Below are 20,576 nucleotides of genomic sequence, written 5' to 3'. Positions count from 1 at the left end.
CAATCCCTCTGAAGTTGGAGGCCAGAATTAAATGCTACAGGAAAGAGAAGAAAATGAATCAAATTAGGTTTGTGGCAAAATTGCAAATATTCCAGGTAGTCACTGAAAGGAAGGAGAGGAACTATGGACTAGAGAAAAATCCCTCCTAAGGTGTGAATTCCTTCCTTCTATGGTTTTCCCTGCTTCATTGAACACTGGCTTCCCTTCTAGCACATAGAAGCAAAGAAAGTCTCAGGAGGAGAATTCTTCCTCTTGTATTCCATATACTCCCAGAGGTGACAGTTTAGAATGTTCATTTCACCAAATCCATACCCGCTGCTGCATCTGGTAAGATATTTAAGGTCTAGGTTTTCTGTTTTATTATGGGTGTTTTATTACCAAGTGAGAAAATAAGATTAAGTCCTATTCAAGGTGAAATTTCCAATTTAAGCTGGCTCATCAGAAGGGAAGGCATCGCTATGCCATGCGACTATGAATGGTGCTCACAGATCTACAAATTATTCTTGTTTCCATGTGACATCCAGATCATTTCAAATTCTGACTGAGAAAAGAAATTCTGGGAATTTCTGGGAAGCCAGATAGGATGGGCATACCTGAAGGTTTTGGGTTAAATCACTTTGAGATATTTAGTTAAAGAAATCTCAGGGAAACCCAAAGCAAGAGTAGAAATCCTGTAAATACCTATCTTTGCTGATTCTGACAGAGCACAGGACTTCCCAACAACTGGCATGTCACTTCAAAAACACTATAATTTCACTGAATTTGTATTTACAAGCGCATAAACATTTAAAAATGCAATATGGAAAATAACAAATATACATCTGCATTTATAATTATAAATATTTTGTGGAATAGAAAATGCACTATAAGCAGAATCAGATGTTAGATGTTAGTTAACTTTTCAAAATTAACAATTTTCAACTTCCCAATCTGTGAAATGGGTATACTAATATCACCTTAATAGTGTAAGATTAAAATGAACTCAGTAACTTCTCAAACACATTTTCTATCTCCCAGTTATTAGTAAAAACTGCTTTGGAGTCAGAGAAATAATATAGTCTGTAGGGTGCTGGTTTTGCACATGGCTACTATATGGGTCCCCCAAGCACGACCAGAGATGATCCCTGAGTCAGGAGTAAGTCCTGAACACCATGCCAGGTTTTATAATCACACGAAATCCCGTTAATCGTCGATTTCTCTAGTGGGCTCAGTAACCTCTCATTCGTCCTTTCCCTAAGATCTTAGAAGCCTCTCTCACTCGGCCCTCCCAATGATATCACACTGGGGGCTCTTTCAGGGTCAGGGGAATGGAATCCAGCTTGTTACTGGATTTAGCATATGGATACACTATGGGAAGCTTGCAAGGCTGTCCCATGTGGGCAGGAAACTCTCAGAAGCTTGCCAATTTTTCCCAGAGGGAGAAGCAGGCAACAAGATTTTGCGCAGCCAATTTGCAGCTGCATGCTTCTGGGAGCTTGCTTTTAAGTCTCTGGATGTTGACCGTTGATGGGATTACGCACACCTGGGTTCCTCTGCCAGTACCTTCATGCATGAGGCCTGTCCGAACATGTGGAGAGGGGCCTCGAGCAAGGATGTAGCTAGGTTCCGGTGGTCTTTGGCTGCCGGGAGCTCTGCTCAGGGTGGGGAGGGAAGCTGGAGCCCATCACCTCTGAGGGGCCCCGGGGAAGACAGCCAGGCGTGCGGGCAAGAGACTCTTTTATAATAGAAACTATTTTAATTGTAATAGAAATGATTTATTCATTCTTTTTCATCATTATTGTTACTATTACTTCATAATTATCTTCATAATCATGATTCTAAAACTTATTTTCTCTGAATTTGAATTAGATGAAAAAATTAATAATTAAAACCATAAAAGCCTTCGGGTAAAGGCACTTTAGAATGTAAAGAATGTTCTACTTCCCCTTATCTTGTTCTTTCCATGAAAGCTATTACAAAGAATATAGGACTAAGGCAAAACTCCTAATTAGAAATAGTGCTTGAAATGCATAGTATAGATCTATAGACATCTACATTAGAGGACAGGGCCATACTGGCACTCACCATTCTGCAATATGTCCTGTCTATATATAGATACCTGTTCTTTTGTAAGTTATTTCTTGTAACATTGGATTCATATGATTCTCTATGATATGTCAACCATTTCCCATTTACAGTCTTACTATTCCAGTCATCTTGTCTCTAAATTCATTAACCCATCAAGAGGCAATGGACCAGGACTTTAATTCACCATTACCCTAGAAGTACTTAACTGTTAGTTGTTTGTAATATAACACTTAGTTTTGTCTGTCTTTTATAGGATAAACTGCTTATGCAGTGTTATTTAATTTGTATTTATCTGACAAGTATCTTGTAACATATATCATATATTATTAACGTTTAGGTACACTATTCTTTAGATATCTACTCACGTTATTCAGCCATTACAGTAGGTTTATCTTTTTTCTTAATGATTTGTAAAATTTCATATGTTTTGAATAATATTTTGCCAAATATATCTCTTACAAATATATTTATTCCATTTTTCTTAATAATGATTTTGATATCTAGAGGATCTTTGTTGTTATTGAGTCACAGATAATGTTCCATCCTAGAGATATTTAATTCACCCATTGTCCCAGTAGTATTTATTAAAAGACGACTCTTTGGGGTCATAGAAGTAGTGTAGTGGTTAGGGCATTTGCCTTGCACATGGCTGGCTAGATTTGATTCCTGGCACTGTTCATGGTCCCTAGAGCATTTCCAAGAGTTATCCCTGAGCACAAAACCAGGAGTAAGTTCTGAGCACTGCTGGGTTTGGCCCCAAACCAAATATATATATATATATATATATATATATATATATATAAAATAAAAATAACTTTTCTCATAGGAAGATTTTAACACAAGGAAATGAGACCTAACAAAACATGTGGGAGTAGTTGGGAAACAAATGACAGCGAAAACATTGTTAAAGTTCTCAGCTTGCAATCCTAACACAGGTGTTGTACAGAAAAGAGTTTGCCTGGAAACTTCAGAGAAATATGTGCTCACTTTCTATCCAGGAGTCTTTTACCTATGAGTTCACCTATAGTTCTACTAAACTGCTGATGGGGAAAATACTTCATTTTACTTCTGTTTCACCATCAGCAACCATCAGAAATCCATGAGGATGAGGTGTGGGGGGGGATAGCAAAGGAATTAAGGTCCTTACATTGCATGCTGACCCAGGTATAATTCCTTCACCCCTCTCAGAGAGCTCGACAAGCTACTGAGAGAATTTAGCCCACACAGCAGAGCCTGGCAAGCTCCCCGTGGCGTATTCGATATGCCGAAAACAGTAACAACAAGTCTTCCAATGGAGACATTACTGGTGCCTGATCGAGCAAATCGGGGTGACAGTGATACAGTGATACAGTGATACCTTGCTCATGGCCAACATAGCATCATGATACCCTGAGAACAGAGCCAGGAGTAAGTTTTGAGCATCGCCGACATGGCTCAAATCATGTAACCACGACCACCACTCCCTCCAAAATAAAAGAAACCCAAGAGGAAAGGAATTCTGGAAAAACAATTCTAGAATTTTTGTCTGAAGAAGCAGTGAATGCAAGAGAAGTGTATGAGAATGAGGGTCAACTGGAATCAGACTTCAGCATATTCTCTTTACATGTTTGAGCCTCATATGAAGACATTATATGAGGGCATTAATCTTAAAACTTCAGTTAGGTGGTCTCCAAGGGCCTCATAGCTCTAATATTTGTTGCAAGTGTTGAGTATTAGGAAAGCCTTCATCCAGTTTTATTTATTATCTCAAGTGGAGTAGTTGGCCAAGAGAATAAAAATAAAAAGAGGGGAAGCTGCTTTCAATGGAGGCACTTCAAAGACCAAAGAAACTGGAAAGGAGGAGGGCTTGTAGACAGATGGATACAGTACAGCAAAATAATGATACAGAATGTAAATCTACAATGTGCAACAGAGTATGGTAAAGGGACAGCTAGATCAGTCTGCTGGGTGGTTCCCGCAGTGATCCTTGTAGACTGGATTGAATGATGCCTAAGGGAGAAGTGCAGGAATTGTGAGAGAACACCAGGTGCGCCCAGGGATGGCATATATTACCTGAGAAAAATGTAAACTCATGCTTTGTTTCCTTTTATCTTGAATTCTTTGAGGAAAACCACAGGTGCCTTCGAGAAAACAGATGGAAGTTGTAATCTGTTTTGTGTAACAAAGGCATCAGGCAGTGTGTGTGTGTGTGTATGTGTGTGTGTGTGTGTATGTGTGTGTGTGTGTGTGGTGTATGGCGTTGGTAAACTTACTTCCTCTTTGTGCTCTGATCTTCTGGCTCAGTAAAAGCTCCAGGATTCTTTATGCCTCTGTATAGTGCAGACCTTCTAGTCTTCCTGAGTTTGCTCTCTGCACCCAACTGTAGCTGCAAAATGCACGTGTCACACAGGCTTATTAGACAGATTTTTTGTGGCATCTACATTGGTTTTATCTTCTATATAGATTTTTTCTTCAGAATCCTTAAAAAAAAGTGGGGTGGAGGGATGGCAGAAAGGGGAAGAATAAACTCAGGGTGGGTGTCAGTCAATCACAGTATATTTCAACGATTTCACATGGATTGCAAAGTGTTGGATCATGAGGAGGCTGGCAAAAGGGCCTGCTCCTCATGAGGTCTGGTTAATATTAGGAATTATTGCCTCAAACGCTGCAGGTGTGGATCGATCTCTTTCAGTCCCAGTAAATGGGGCTGCAACTGCTTTTGTCAGCCTCAAAGCCACACAGTGCTCATGCCCCAGGGCAGACAATGATGTGGGGGAGTTGCTGATTTTAGGATAGAAAATTACAATGCTTATATAGTAAACAGCACCTGGAAGTTTACTAATGATTTTTACAATTAACAGCAGCAGTGTGGTCTGATTATTCATGCGCGCTTTCTATGAAAGAAAAGAAAGGAAGCAGATGTTGAAAAAAGTCACATGGCTCAAATTGTATTGGGAGGGGGTAAGTGATGGTGAAAGAGGGATGGAAGGATAGGAGCAGAATGAAGGACAGAGTGAGGTAAGATCATTTTATTTATTTTTTTAAGACCCTCTTATGCCAACCACTCTTTCCAAATGTGGAAATTAACCTTCAGATAACTTTGATTGAATGTGGCTAATTTCACCCCATGCATATTTTAAATCATATATTTCATGGTGGTTTTTCAATTATTTTTATGTGGATTAAACATTAAGTGAAAACATACATGACTGGGCAGATTTCTACTTTCATCTTGAGCCATGGCCTTCTCTGATATGCATAGAAATGACTAAATTTTTCTAAATCTCACCATAATGGGTCCTGGTCAATTTCACAGATTTCCAGTTTTCAAGCAGAATACTATACATATTATAGATAAAATGTCAGTGACTGATTTCATCACTGATCAGTCAATTTTTGGAGGGGGGTGATTGTGCTCCACCCTGCTGTGTCCAGGCCTTACTCTAAGCTCATTTGCTCAGGGCTCACTCTTGGTAGCACTAAAGAAACCATATATGGTGCCAGGGAATCTAACCTGGTCCCCCATTCCCAAGCAAGGAGATAACCTTGTCCAGCACCTTACCTACTGTGCTATCTCTATGGCCTAACTGCTTAATTTTCTTCAGTCCTTTACTCAGAATGTTTTAAAGCCCATTTCTTCAATCTACTCTCCTTTTACTTCTTTCCTACTGTCCTCTTTCTCTTTCTGTCTCTCTCTTTCTTCCCTTCTTTCTCCCTTCCTCCCTTCCTCCCTTTCTCCCTTCCTCCCTTCCTTCCTCACTTCCTTCCTTCCTTCCTTCCTTCCTTCCTTCCTTCCTTCCTTCCTTCCTTCCTTCCTTCCTTCCTTCCTTCCTTCCTTCCTTCCTCTCTTTCTTTCTTTCTTCTTTTTACTTTTCTTTTTTTACTTCTTTCTTCTCTTTCTCTATCTCTCTCTCTGTTTCTTTCTTTCGAGCTTTCTTCTTTTCTTATTTCCCTTATCAGGGTTAGAACTTGTGTCCTTAGGTAAGCTAAATGTCATCTTTATCAATGAACCAAATCCTATTTCCTAATCTACTATTGCATCTACTTAATGTTAAAATGATGACACTGCAATATTAATTCATTGAAGAATTAAATATTCTCCTCTCAAAATACACATGCAACAAATAATTTTATTTTTTATATGTTACACTGGTTTTTGTCTATATGAAAACTGTATGTTATTACAATCATTAAAATGCCATTTTAATTAAAAACAGTAGAAAATATTTCTTATTTCCACATAGGTTTCAAATTTAAAATGGTTTTAGTAGAAAATGTGTTTTAATAGGACCATATCTCATTAGCATGTAAATTCTTCACCCCCAGTCTTTATTTTTAGTATTGAAATTAAGGGAAAACATGAAGCAATGTGCTGGTGCAGAATCCATCTTGACAAAATACATTGCATTTTTAACATTTAAAAGTTGTCACTTATTGGCGAGGAATTTTGTATTATTTTAGGCAAGCATTACTGTAAAGAGAGTCTTTGTATAGTTTTGTTTTTCTGTTTCACTTTTGTTAAATTGTACATTAGGAAATATTCCAAATGGAGTGGTCATCTGATCGCAGTTGAAGAGAAGCCATTAAAATGCCCAGAATTTTGTCATTCTATTGCAAAGCAATAGTCCCAGGAGTCCATCTATGCCAAGTTCAGCACAGAATCAGCAATATAAGAATGTGTCATAGATATTGGAATGTTAGCATATATATGTATCTATCTATCTATCTATCTATCTATCTATCTATCTATCTATCTATATTCACGGTATCACCGTCATCCCGTTGCTCATTGATTTGCTCGAGTGGGCACCAGTAATGTCTCCATTTTGAGACTTGTTACTATTTTCGGCATATTGAATACACCATGGGTAGCTTGTCAGTCTCTGCTGTGTGGGTGAGATATACTCAGTAGCTTGTCGGGCTCTCCAACAGGGGCAGAGGAATCGAACCCGGGTCGGCTGTGTCAAGGTGAACACCCTACCACTGTGCTATCGCTCCAGCCCATATATATATATTAATTCCAAATACATATGGAACGGACTGGAGCAATAGCACAGCGGGTAGGGCATTTGCTTTGCATTGGGGTGACCTGGGTTCGATTCCTTCATCCCTCTTGGAGAGCCCAGCAAGCTACAGAGAGTATCACACCCACACGGCAGAGTCTGGCAAACTACCCATGGTGTATTTGGTATGCGAAAAACAGTAACAACAGGTCTCGCAACAGAGACATTACTGGTGCCCGCTTGAGCAAATTGATGAATAATGTGATATTGGTGCTACAATGCAGTGCTATATATGGAATGCTATTATACATATGCATATATATATTATTTACACATTTATATATCTGAGAGAAAGAGCAAGGGAGAATTTTTCAATATAGAAAATAGTATCACAAGGCAATGTTTACTTACTTAATCTGAAAATTTTTGACCTGTGACCAAAGAAATATATTTTAAAATATTGGTCAAATTTTATTTTATTTATTCTTTCACATTCTTGTATGTGTTCACTATTGAAACTCAACTTTTTTTTTTTTTTTTTGGTTTTTGGGTCACACCTGGCGATGCACAGGGGTTACTCCTGGCTCTGCACTCAGGAATTACTCCTGGCGGTGCTCAGGGGACCATATGGGATGCTGGGATTTGAACCCGGGTCGGCCGCATGCAAGGCAAACGCCCTACCCGCTGTGCTATCACTCCAGCCCCGAAACTCAACTTTTTATTTAAAAATTCAGCAGGTAAAAATCTCCACAAGGACAGGAATGTGATACAATTACAGATTTTAGTTTTCAGTTTTGATACACTAAGTGGCACACACACAATTGGTTTTAATGATATACACACCAATGTCCTCTGGCTCTCTAAATAAATAAATATGGGCACAAGGTCAAGGAAATATTCGAGTTTCATTTATTGTGTGTAAGCTTGTGAAAATGGGAGGTACAACAGGACAAATGTATTCTGTGGTTTCAAAACAAGATTTTTTAAGTGACAGCCATGAGGAAAGAGTCATATCTAAGACTACTGGATAACAGATACAGGACACTGGTTTCACAAGCTCAGTGAACAGATGTCTTTTTAAAGGACAATATCTCACTAGTGTGTAAATTCTTTAGCCCTGGTCTTTATTTTTAGTATTAAAATTATGGGCAGAAGCCGGGAAAAGTTTTCACAACACCCACCTGTCTTTCACCAAAAACAAGACCAAGATGGCTGCCCTCTGACATCCTGATGGATCTATCACATCTTCCAGAAGGGCTATGGAGAAGACTATCCACAACTTCTACTTGGATCTCTTCGATAGCCATGTCCATCTGCCCACATACCAAATTCCACAGGATGGATATGTCATTCCCAACTTTCTCCCTTCCAAAATCCGACATGCCATTTTGTTGGTAAAGACGCGTATAGCACCCAGTCCACACAATGTCAGACCCGAACACCTGAAGAATCTGCCGCCAGTACTCATCAATACACTGGCTTGGCTCTTCACATGCTACCAGTTTGAATGTAAATTCTATCCCAACTGTAAACCAGCAGGACCGACCTGTTGTACAAGAAGGGAGACATCCACGACATTGGCAATTATCACCTGATCTGCCTGCTGTCTGTCATCTACAAGTTATTCACTCAAGTCATCCTGAATAGGATTGGCAGAACACTAGATAAAGGACAACCATGCAAACAAGCTGGGTTCTGAAAAGGATTCAGAAGGATTAACCATATCCACACAGTGACCAAGCTCATTGAGGTTTCATGAGAATTCAAGATGCTGCTCTGTCTAACGTTCATTGATTTAAAGAAGGCCTTTGATTCTATTGAGACTAAAGTGGTCATTGAAGCCTTAGTCAAACAGGACGTTCAAACTCAGTACATTACTGTATTATGGATTTACCACCAGGATCTCACCATTCTACAAGGAAGTGACATTGACATAAAGAGAGGGGATCAGCAAGGTGATACCATTTCACTGAAACTCTTTAGTGTCACCCTCGAGAATGTCATGTGACAACTGGACTGGGAAGGAATGGGAGTGAAGATAGATGGTTGGCAACTACATCACCTCTGCTTCACTGATCACATTGTTCTAATAACACCAAACATTAGCCAAGTGGCACAAATGCTAGCTGACTTCGACCACGAGTATGGAAAAGTCGGACTACAGCTAAATCTCACGAAGTCAAGGTTCATTAGAAATGGACTAGTTCCTGAAGTTCCATTTGCTTTCAACGGAACAAACATCTCCGAATGCAGCAATTATGTGTATCTGGTTCGAGAGCTCAACATGACGAACGATTTGACACCAGAACTTTACAGGAGGAAGAGAGCAGCATGGAATGCCTTCAAGAGCGTTGAAGAAATTGTTAAGAGAATGAAGAACCTCTGGATCTAGGCACATCTTTTTGACTCTCCTGTTCTTCTTGCACTAACATATGCCTCAGAGACCTGGCCCCTATGAAAACAGGATGAGAACGCTATTCTGGTCTCCCAAAGAGCAATCCAAAGAGCTATGCTTGGAGTATCACATTTCACTCAAGTGAGAGAAGGAATCTGGAGTTCTGACCTCTGTCAACAATCTAGGATCGGGACGTTGCCTCGGTTTCCAAGACATCAAAAATCAGATGGGCCAGACACTTAATGCAATTTGGAGATGACCGCTGGACTAGAGCCATTACTGACTGGATTTTATGGGATGTTAAAAGACTGCATGCCTGCCCACCTCCGAGATGGTCAGACTTCTTCGTCAAGACCCTGAACGAACTGTTTGAAGCTCTTATTTGTTCTTTCTTTCTGTTTTAGCCACATTTTGCAGTGGGGGTTATTCTCAACTCTATTATTTAAAAACACCAGAAAATATTTCTTATTTCCACATATGCTTCAAATTTAAAATGGCCACTTGGGTCACTTCTGGGGTTCACAGGGGCCACATGAAGTAGGGTAAAAATACATACAATTCTTGGTTCCTAAATATTGGTAACATGATGGCTAAATTTTCAAACTGTCTTCTCTCAACTTGGAACTTTTCAAGGTTTGTTTTAAAATTCTAAATTAGATTATTTTCAAATATTTTACCAATCAGTTTTCGTATTTTATTGTATAATTTCTCAGTAGTCCATGTAGAGTTCATACCATATTGAAGATTTATTTTTGTGTGTGTATGTGTGTGTGTGTGTGTGTGTTGTGGGGGGTGGATAGGGGAAGTTCCTGTAGCAGTCAGGGTTTACTCCTGGATCTGCACTCAGAAATCACCTGGTGAAGCTTGGGGGATCATATGGGGTACTGAGGATAAAGGATGGGTTGGCCATGTGCAAGGCAAAATCCCAGTCCCATACATGGGATTTCTAATGAACAAAACAAAATGGAGTGATTGACATTTAAATCAGCATTCAATTTGAACTCTTCGAAACACTTGAAAGGAATATCAGTTAGTTATATGCTTTTGTCTTTCCATCTTATGGGAAATCTTTTTTCACCATTCATGGATCCTTTGTTTATCACATCACTGTTTATACAGCCTTTGGAAGACTATAACAGTCTTTTACCATATCTGTGTATCCACACAAAGGGAAAAATCATGTGTAATAAATAAAAACATTCAGAGCTTGCCTAGTGTAAGAAGTAGCAGCACAGAAGCAAATGCCATAGAAAACAATATCAAGTCACAGTCATTACTCTTTCTTTTGGACAAGATGGGTAACATTAAGATGGTACCTCCCATAATTCTAAATTTTTGATACTATTGCAAATAAAGTTAAGTGGAAATTTAATGATCAAGGAAAGGAAAATAATATTCTTTGTAGTTTTATTATTATTATTTGTCCAATATTTCTTTCTTTGGGCCAGATTCCAATCATCTTTGAACTTAAAATTTCTTCCCATTTATTGTGAACAAGAGAAATTTATTTGAGCTTTTAAAAATAATGTGTAGAAAGAACTCAGCACAGAACCCCACAGGTATGATTCTCAGACACTATTTGTTCTCTTTCCCTTTCTTAATAGACAGATGGGAAATGTAAATAATTTATTCCACATTATAAAGTTAGTAAAGTTTGGGGAAAAATAAGCCCCCATTAGTCCAAAAATAGGCTCTAATTAGTTACACATGTGAACGTACCAGGAGAAATCTTTGTCTATGGCCATTCAGATGAACTAACATCTTCGAATTCATAATCACAGAATTTTATTCCCAACAAAATTCCAAGTTTATACAACTATAAGGATGAGAGTTCAAACTTGGGCATCCACTCTTTCAGGTCCTGCTACTCACTTGAGATAAAATTTGAAGAGTTTTGAGACATTTTCTGTTTGGCATTAAATTTCTTTCTCATTTTCATTATCCTTCAACCCCGTAGGTTATAAATCTAAGCAGCTCCTGTTGAGAAACATGTCAACTTTTCCTGGCAGGCTTCCAAATCTGGCATTCATTTTGCACTGTTTCTTATACATTAAATTCCATGTAGTCACCATATTATCTGGAACTAAGAAGCCAGATTGGAACAATATCATGACAGAAATGTTCTATTTGATTCATACTGGCCTGCTATTCTTTGTTCCAGTCTTATAAACTAAAAAACTTGTTTACTCTAGAACTGGCAACCAAATAATTTGCCTTCATTTCTCAGGTTGACAAGACAATGGAAAGACACAACAGGGATATGAGGATTGGCTGGGGGAATGATAGCCTGAGTCTGCACATCAAACATATTTCAAACACAGCTGTCTATTCCCAAGGTACAACCACTCTGCCAGATAAAATCTCACTGCTGTCTGAAAATGATTACTCTATCATATTTTCATATTAAAAAGTATTTTTTCTATCAACAGAGTCACTGTATGTGATCCAAGAGGGGAAGGCTGGCTCATTCTCTATACACTAAGCTCATTGTACATAGCAATAGAGTGGATCTTGGATCCATAGAATATCTGACATGTTCTCATTATACACTTTCCTCAGTGCATTTTCAAGGAATCTGCAATATAGGCATGTTGTCCTAGGGCTCACCACTGCAATGTATATCCTTCTAATTTGAGAGTTTTAAACTAGAGGTTTAAGAGGTTCTAGAAAAGGTAGTTTATTAGATGAGTATCTAATCTTATTTTTGTATTTATTTATTTATTTGCTTTTTGGGTCACACTCAGCGATGCAAAGGGGTTATTCCTGGCTCTGCACTCAGGAATTACTCCTGGTGGTGCTCGGGGACCATATGGGATGTTGGGAATCAAACCCGGGTTGGCCACATGCAAGGCAAATGCCTTACCCACTGTGCTATTGCTCCAGTCCCCTCTAATCTTATTTTTGAGAGGCTATGGATATAATATGAAATTTGACATGTATCAGAACTTTATACTATAAAACAGATATAAATCAGAACAATATACTATAAAAGTAATGACAAAACCTTGGGGGAACATATATGTATATACTTGAATATATAAATATATATTAATATAAACCACAATCTCTTCCCTTGTCTATGATCAATAGAGTTCTTACATATACATACATAAAAAAACTGTATATTACACACTTGTATATCATATAATATATGACATATTATACCATATATTATATAATATATTTTATTTTATGTCACAAAATTGTATATATATAAAACTAATATTATGCTCCATTTAGCGTAAATAAATTTAAGGAAATTTATGCTTGGGAATTGAAGGGAATTTAGTTCTATTGTAACCAAATATAATATATTCTTATATATATATGTATATGTGTGTGTCCCTTGAATGTCTGTCAACTTTAAAAGCAATAGAAGACAACATTGGTCAACCCCTCTCAATTAGAGTTAAAATATAATATTCAATATAGGATTAGAGCACTAAACCAGAAGTTGAGAGAATATTATGGCAGAAGAGCATAGCTAACTGCCTTGGCATAGCCCTAGCTCCAACCTATCCAATAAACATTAGCAAAGAGACTATCTTTGACACAATGAGACTAGTCATGGGGAAAAGACCTAGGTAGTCTTATGGTGGGTAGAGACTCAGAATATCATCTAGAGCCTATATTGTGGTAGTGGGTACTATAGTTGAGCATTTCAAACTTAGAACACCCTGCAGACATTTTAAATAGTGCATGGAAATTTGGTTCTATTGGAATAAAATATGAGCTCAAAGGAAAGCCTCCTGGCTAATGAAACTGAAGAAGACTAACAATCAATTAATGCCTGAAGAGAAATACCACTGAAGAACATACAATAGAACATTTGAAAATACATAAGCATGTCCTCAAATATCCAAAATATTTTAGAAGGAAGCAGGAACACGCTTCCAACTAACTTTGACTGTGAAACATAAAATAATTGAAACAAATAACTCTACAGTAAACTTCTTCTTTTTTATTTTTTTTACTTCTTTGGGGCCACAACAGGCAATGCTCAGGGATTACTCCTAATTCTACACTCAAGAATTACTCGTAGAGGATCAAAGCCCTCCAACTCCCTTAGTAAACTTCTTACAGAAGACTAGATACAGCTAAAGAAAAAATTAAGTGATTTAAATGGCCAGTATAATTAATTTTCAGAAGTCCTTTAAATATTATGAGGATAGAAGAAAATGTTAAGACATATATGAGATAGAATGGACACACTAATTAGAAGGTCCAAAAGGAAAAGAAGTATAAATATATAAAAAATATCGTCACTATTATTATGTATTTCAATATTTCTTCTTTTACTTTTATAACAATTCTTTTCTTTCTTATCATTAACACACCTGCTTGCTCTACATTTTACCTTATACAGCTCAAAATTCTTACTTCTTTATATTCTTTCTCTCTACTTTGTTATATTTCCAATAAAATATTTTCTTATGAAAACATTAGCATTAAATTAGTATGCATGTTTATATAAAAGAATTATTTTAATAATATAGCTATATGGATATAAATGAATTATGAGTTATAATTGAAGGATTAGAAATAAAATTCATGTTCATAAACTTGTCAATACTGTTTATTATTTCCAGTGAAGCACAGGAGAAACAAGCAGAAGGAAGTAATTACACACTCATTTGACAACAAATTTCTCAGTCCACCCATTGGAAATACTAATAAATTAAATAAACCTCTGACAAAATAGACCTTACAAATTAAAGAGAAGATGAAAATAAAGACAACATACTGTCTTTAAAGACATTAAAGACAATATACTGTGAAAATGGAAAATGCTAATTGAAAAAATTGATAGAATTATCATTTAATTAGTGCTTCAAAGATAATTGATGGAGTTATTATATAATACAGTGCTGAAAAAGTTGCCAACTGGTTAATAGTTATATTGATATAGAAAAGTCAAATACTACATATATATGTGTAGTATATATGCATATATATGTGTGTAATTTCACTAGTACTTGTATAGTTATATTTGTGTATTAATTCACATACAGATTATTAGTTTATAATTTATATGTAAATAGCCATGAAAGGTGATGAAATATTAATTTAATATTTTCTGTTAATGACTGTTATTTTAAAGATTTAGGAAACAGGCTATGACTAGTGGAGAATAAAAACTTCAGAATTAAAATTTGAATAAAATTTGGGTGTAGTCTTCCCAACTTATTTTCTGTTAGCTTGATAACATTATAAAGAAAAAATATATAATAATAGGATGTAGCAATAGTATAATGGGTAGTGTGTTTGCCTTGCATGCGACTTTCAGGAGTGACTCCTGAGCACTGAGTCAGTGATAACTCCTGAACACCACTGAGCATGTACTCTAAATAAAAAGCAATAGCAGATCATAATAAAGTAATACACATCTGAAAAAGTCAGGAAAGTCTGGCTCAGAATCAGGAAATCCAGATTTATCACAAAATCAAAAATGAAAGTAAGCAATAGGATACCTTACTAGCAAGTGATATATACCAAAAGTATATATAAATTTTAATGTCAGTCCACAATTAAGGAATAAAATACCTAAAGAATTGTAGATGTATGGCAACACTTGAAATTGCCAAATATTTACATCTGATATTATAGTCAATAGAGAAATGAGTTATATTCTCTTTCAATGCGTAATAATAAAAATGTCCAATGTATAAGTGAATGTTTCATCATTGGAATGTGAATATCAGTTAAATAGTCAATTTCTTAAGAAAATATGGATGTATAGGTACACATATAAATGCACATATAGATAAGGGAAGAGTCATAATTATTGCTTGAAGACCAAGTGATCATGTTAATCTTCTCTGTGATAAACTACTTCTATATGATAAATATTTCGGCTATTGAGGAATGAAAGCTGCAAGCCCATTTTGCCATTTACTGTCCTCTGGCCACTGGTTTATAATATATTGACCTTTAATTTTTCTTTAAAGATAGAGAAAGAGAAAGGCAATGGAAAAAGTTATAATATCATAAACATTACAGTTTTAATAAGATTTAATCATTTTCTTAAGCTAAATGCTTCCTAGTATGACCCAAGCCTCTGCCTAATTTTCAGAGTTCTGAAAGAATAGATTCTTTCTGACCTTTCCTTTTGCCAATGGTTTTGATTCTTTTATATCAGAGAGAATTTTCCAAGGTCCTGACTATCAGTTTTACTAACATCAATTCTATGTGAATTAATTTTAAAGATATTTGCTTTATTTTAAATAAGCATATCAATAAAATGTTATTATAATTTTATTGGCAGTTCTTTTCAAATTATTCAAATTATATGCAATTATTGAAAGACATTAAAAAGATGTAAGAAATAGTAATAGATGTTGCAGATAAAACTTATTTGAAAATAATTACAATAGAAACAGTATTTTGTAGCGTAAGTTAACAAATAGAGGCCACAAATATTCCCAGACATCAACAAATTACTATATGCTAGGGGTGACAATCTAAGTCAACTAGATCAAGATAGATAGTCAATATTGGAAAAAATGGCTCAATAAATTTGAAGAATAAAATTGGAGGACTAACCCAAGACACTTAAGAATAAATTTAAAATTTAATAAAAATATAACTGTGAAAGGTCAAGATAGAAAGCATTAAAAAAATTGAAGGAAAACATCATTATTACCTTGAGTCTGGACATACTCATTAGCATTTCAGAGACACTAATCATGAAGGTAAAATAAGCGGGTATTTTAGTCAAAATTAAATCCTTATATTTAAGCAACCATACAAATTTAGAAGAGGAGATAATAAAAATACATCCATATAAAATATTAAACTTGGAAAAGATTCACTAGCTAAACTATATTGGAATTGATACAAATTTTCTATACAATGAAAACCCCATACTAAAGAGGTATCTAAGAATATGATAAGTCAAATAACAGGGTTTGAAATAAGAGAGGTTAATATAGGTACAAATAAAGTTGAATTCACTGACAATAAAAGTATTGCTAATTTTCTTAACAAGTAAGAAATTAAAACATTGTTCTGGCATTTTATTTCAAACATATTCACTGTATCACTGTCATCCCATTGCCCATTGATTTGCTCGAGTGGGCACCAATAACGTCTTCATTATGAGACTTGTTGTTACTATTTTTGGCATATGGAATACGCCACGGGTAGCTTGCCAGGCTTTGACCTTGCGGGGCCAGATACTCTCTGCAGCTTGACAGGCTCTCTGAGAGGGGTGGAGGAATTGAACCCGGGTCAGCCGCATGCAAAGCAAACACCTTACCCTCTGTGCTATCGCCCCAGCCCTTCAAACATATTATATAGTAATATTTTATTATTTATATGTTTTATTTAATTACAGAATTATGTTTTACAAAGTTATTGATAGCTGAATCGTAGGCATATAATTTTTATTTATTTATTTTAAAAATTTTTATTGAATCACCATGTGGAAAGTTACAAAGTTCTCAGATTTATGTCTCAGTTATACAATATTCAAACACCCATCCCTTCACCAGTGCCCATATTCCACCCCACCAAAAACCTCAGTATACCCCCCGCCCCCGCCCCTCCACCCCCAACTGTATAACTGATGAATTTCACTTCATTTTCTCTTTACCTTGATTGCGTTCCATATTTCAACACAAAACTCACTATTGTTGTTGGAGTTCTCCCCAAGAAAGACAGCCCTACTACCAAGGAAGCATTTGATAATTAGTTTTCCATTGCTGAGAATGAAGAGATATGTAGTCCCACTGCTCCAAGTACATAACTCTTTTTTTTCCTTTTCCTTTTTCCCTTTTTTCCCCCCTCATCCCCCTTCCCGCACCTCATAGTATGGTGGATGCCACGCCATGGTTCTCCCTGAAAATGGGAAACAAACGGAAAAGAGGGATATTTCCTCTTCTCGGCCGGTGTGGGGCTGTTGCTTAGTTCACAGTCCAGAGAAGTGGCTGCTACTTTAATAACCTTCAATATTTCAACAAAAACTCTTTGTTATTATTTGGAGATTCCCCCCCAAGTCAGACCTGTTAAAAAGGAACCGTTTCACATTGCTGACAATTATAGATGTTAAGTCTATAATCCAAAACTGCATCCGCGCGGTTTTGGATTTCTGTATAAAGTCCAGGGAAAATTCTGCCAGAAATTGCATAGCCCAACTCACAGTCCCAGTGCATTGCTGTGAGAAGTCTCTGGAATCAAAGTCTTTAGGCACAGAGGGTCCGTTTCACTCTCAGCAGCTCTGAATTTATCTGGGCCGAGGGCTTGCCAGTTACACCCACTTCCCATGAGTCCCTAGGAGCCCCAAGTGTAAAAACCGTATACCTCTGGGTTTGGAGTCTTAGAAGATGGCACCTGCCATGTGGGTACTGCTGCCGCCGCCATTTTCCATGCAGGAAGACAGGGTGGGGGGAAAGATCCACCCCCGGGCAGTACGGAGTTGTAGCCCAATTCACAGTCCCAGTGCATTGCTATTAGAAGCTGCGCTGGATGCCCGAATGTGTTAGTATATAATATTTCAACACTAGTCCCACCAACAGTGTCCCTCCATCAACTTCCCTCCACTAGTGTCCCCATAATCCATCTCCACCTTTATCCCCTTTCCCATTCATCGCTTGTCATCTTGACAGGCACATTACAAAGTTCAGGTAGTTGCAGCTTAGATCTCATGTTTTCAGTGTTGTTGAGTCTGTGTTTAGGATCTATAGCAATTCACTCTACAATATCACCAGTATAACTGATTATACTTGACCATTACTTCTTTTTCTCTTCTTCCTTCCTCCCTTGATTTCTTTCCTTCTTTGTCTTTCTCTCTCAACAGTTTATTACAACACATTTCCTCATCCAATTATTTTCTATACCACAGGTAAGTATGCTCATCCTGTGTTTTTCTTCTGGCTTCACTCAAAGTAGCATCCACTTCCATCCAGGTTGCAGTAAATTGCATAGTTTCATTGTTCATTGCAGCTATATAATATTCTATCGTGTATATATACCACATCCTCATAATTTATCCACCTGTCCTTGAACACAGGCTGATTCCAGATCTTAGCTATTGTACTAAGTGTAGCAATGAATAATGGTGCACATATATCCTTTTGAATAATATGATATTGATAGCACTGTAGCACTATCATCCCATTGTTGATCGATTTGCTCAAGCAGGTACCAGTAATGTCTTCATTGTGAGACTTGTTGTTACTGTTTTTGACATATTGAATATGCCATGGGTATCTTGCCAGACTCTGCTGTGAGGGTGGGATACTCTCGGTAGCTTGCTGGACTCTTCAAGAGGGAAGAAGGAATAGAACCCAGGTCAGCCACGTGCAAGGCAAACGCCCTACCAACTGTGTTATTGCTCCAGTCCTATGATATTAACAAAACTTATAAAATCTCATATTAAAAAATTTTGTTATTTAAAAATCTATTATTCAATGGTATTCATTATAATTTTAAATATGATTACATATAATATGGAATTATATTCATATGGAATATATAAATATCTGTAAAAATGCAACATTGAATTTTAAAAAGTAATATTTATAGAGTATACATATCTCAGTTGTCAAAAATTGCCCCAGATTGATCTCTATTCCTGTCCTTGATCCTCTTCTACAACCATCTTTTCTTGGTCAAATACAAATTTGTAATTATATTTATAGAATTTTACCAGAAAATTTTGATATTTTTATGCTTATTGGTTAGCAAAAACTTTATTCCACCTTTTATAAAATGACACTCAAATTGATCAAAGGTAGGATATTTGATCTGTATACCACGATAAAATAATTTCCAGAGTAAAATGGTATTAAATGTGGGCCGGGTGTTTTCTATGTCATCTCTTTTATACTTTCTTGGCTCTAATTTGTAGTTTTTTTCTGTTTTCCAGTGAGAAAAAATATTATTGTCCAATATTATTTTCCTGTTATCTGAGAGCTACTACAAGTTTTTCTTTCAGAATCTGATTTGGTAAGTGGTTATTTTGGTAACCATAATTGTTTTACAAAACAATTTAAATTAAGATGCATAGCACCTCAGTTTGTATTTTTTTGTCAAGAAATATGTTTTTATGTACATGTGATCTAAAGGTAAGCAAATGAATAAATAAAATCTGTGGAATCTTTGTGTAGGAGAAAAAGGCAATAAATATATAAAAACTATGCAGGCTGCTAGAACTTCAAGTTTCATTTAAAAATTTGAATTTCCATAGGAAATTTTTTTTCTAAAGACAGTAGTTAGTTCTGCCACTATGTAAAGGCCACCCATGCTTTCTTGAATAAACCTGAGGAAGTGGTTCTTTGGTAGGCCATAATGGGGTTCTTCTCAGAAAAACAAAATTGATCCTTTCCTATGACATGTAAATTGTACAGGATCCAAACCTCTCTCAGACTGTAATAAGAAGTCTCAGCTGTATAAACCAAAGTTACAAGATATTTAGTTTAGGAAATCTAATTATACACTAAACAAACAAGGACAAGGGTTTTAATTGGGTCTTGAAATCAGATCCTTATACCCTCTTATATTTCCAATGTTGAGCCTCAGCACAACTGAGGGTGATCCAGAGAAGTTCATGGTTTTATTTGGGGGGATGAAGAGAGGGGCTTTGTGTATGTGACTCAAAAGATTGTGACAAATAATAGGAATTGGAATGAAAGTTTGAGACAGCTCTTTGGAATGAAAATGTTTTCACAGGCATAAACTCCATTTGAAAGGGATCTTACATATGTATACATGTGTACATATATGTTGGATAACAGAATTGTTCTTGCTCCTCATGCAGGGTGCTTAGGTTTACTGAGCCATTCCACAACAGTGTCCCTGAAGCACACCCACTCCATCAGTCATTAATAATCCTATATTGCTTTTTACTTTCCTTTATGTCAATTGCTTGATTTATTTAGCAATATCCTTTTTGTATAGGAACAGGAAGACAATTGATCTTATGCTTTTGTAACATGGGAGTTAATTGACTCCAAATAACATTTACTCCAGGGTATCCATATTTACTTGACCTACGCGTTAGTTGCTCTTAGATCCTAGCACTCCAAAAGCAAGGTCCCAATGAAGGAACTGGATGGACCCAGAGCAAGCTCTAAGCTACCCTGGCATTGAAAGGAAATAAGGTAATCGCCATAAGTATAATACGTTAAGAA

Source organism: Sorex araneus, chromosome X, assembly GCF_027595985.1.
Source record: "Sorex araneus isolate mSorAra2 chromosome X, mSorAra2.pri, whole genome shotgun sequence".
NCBI classification, from domain to species: Eukaryota; Metazoa; Chordata; class Mammalia; order Eulipotyphla; family Soricidae; genus Sorex; species Sorex araneus.
This window is presented reverse-complemented; position numbering follows the sequence as displayed.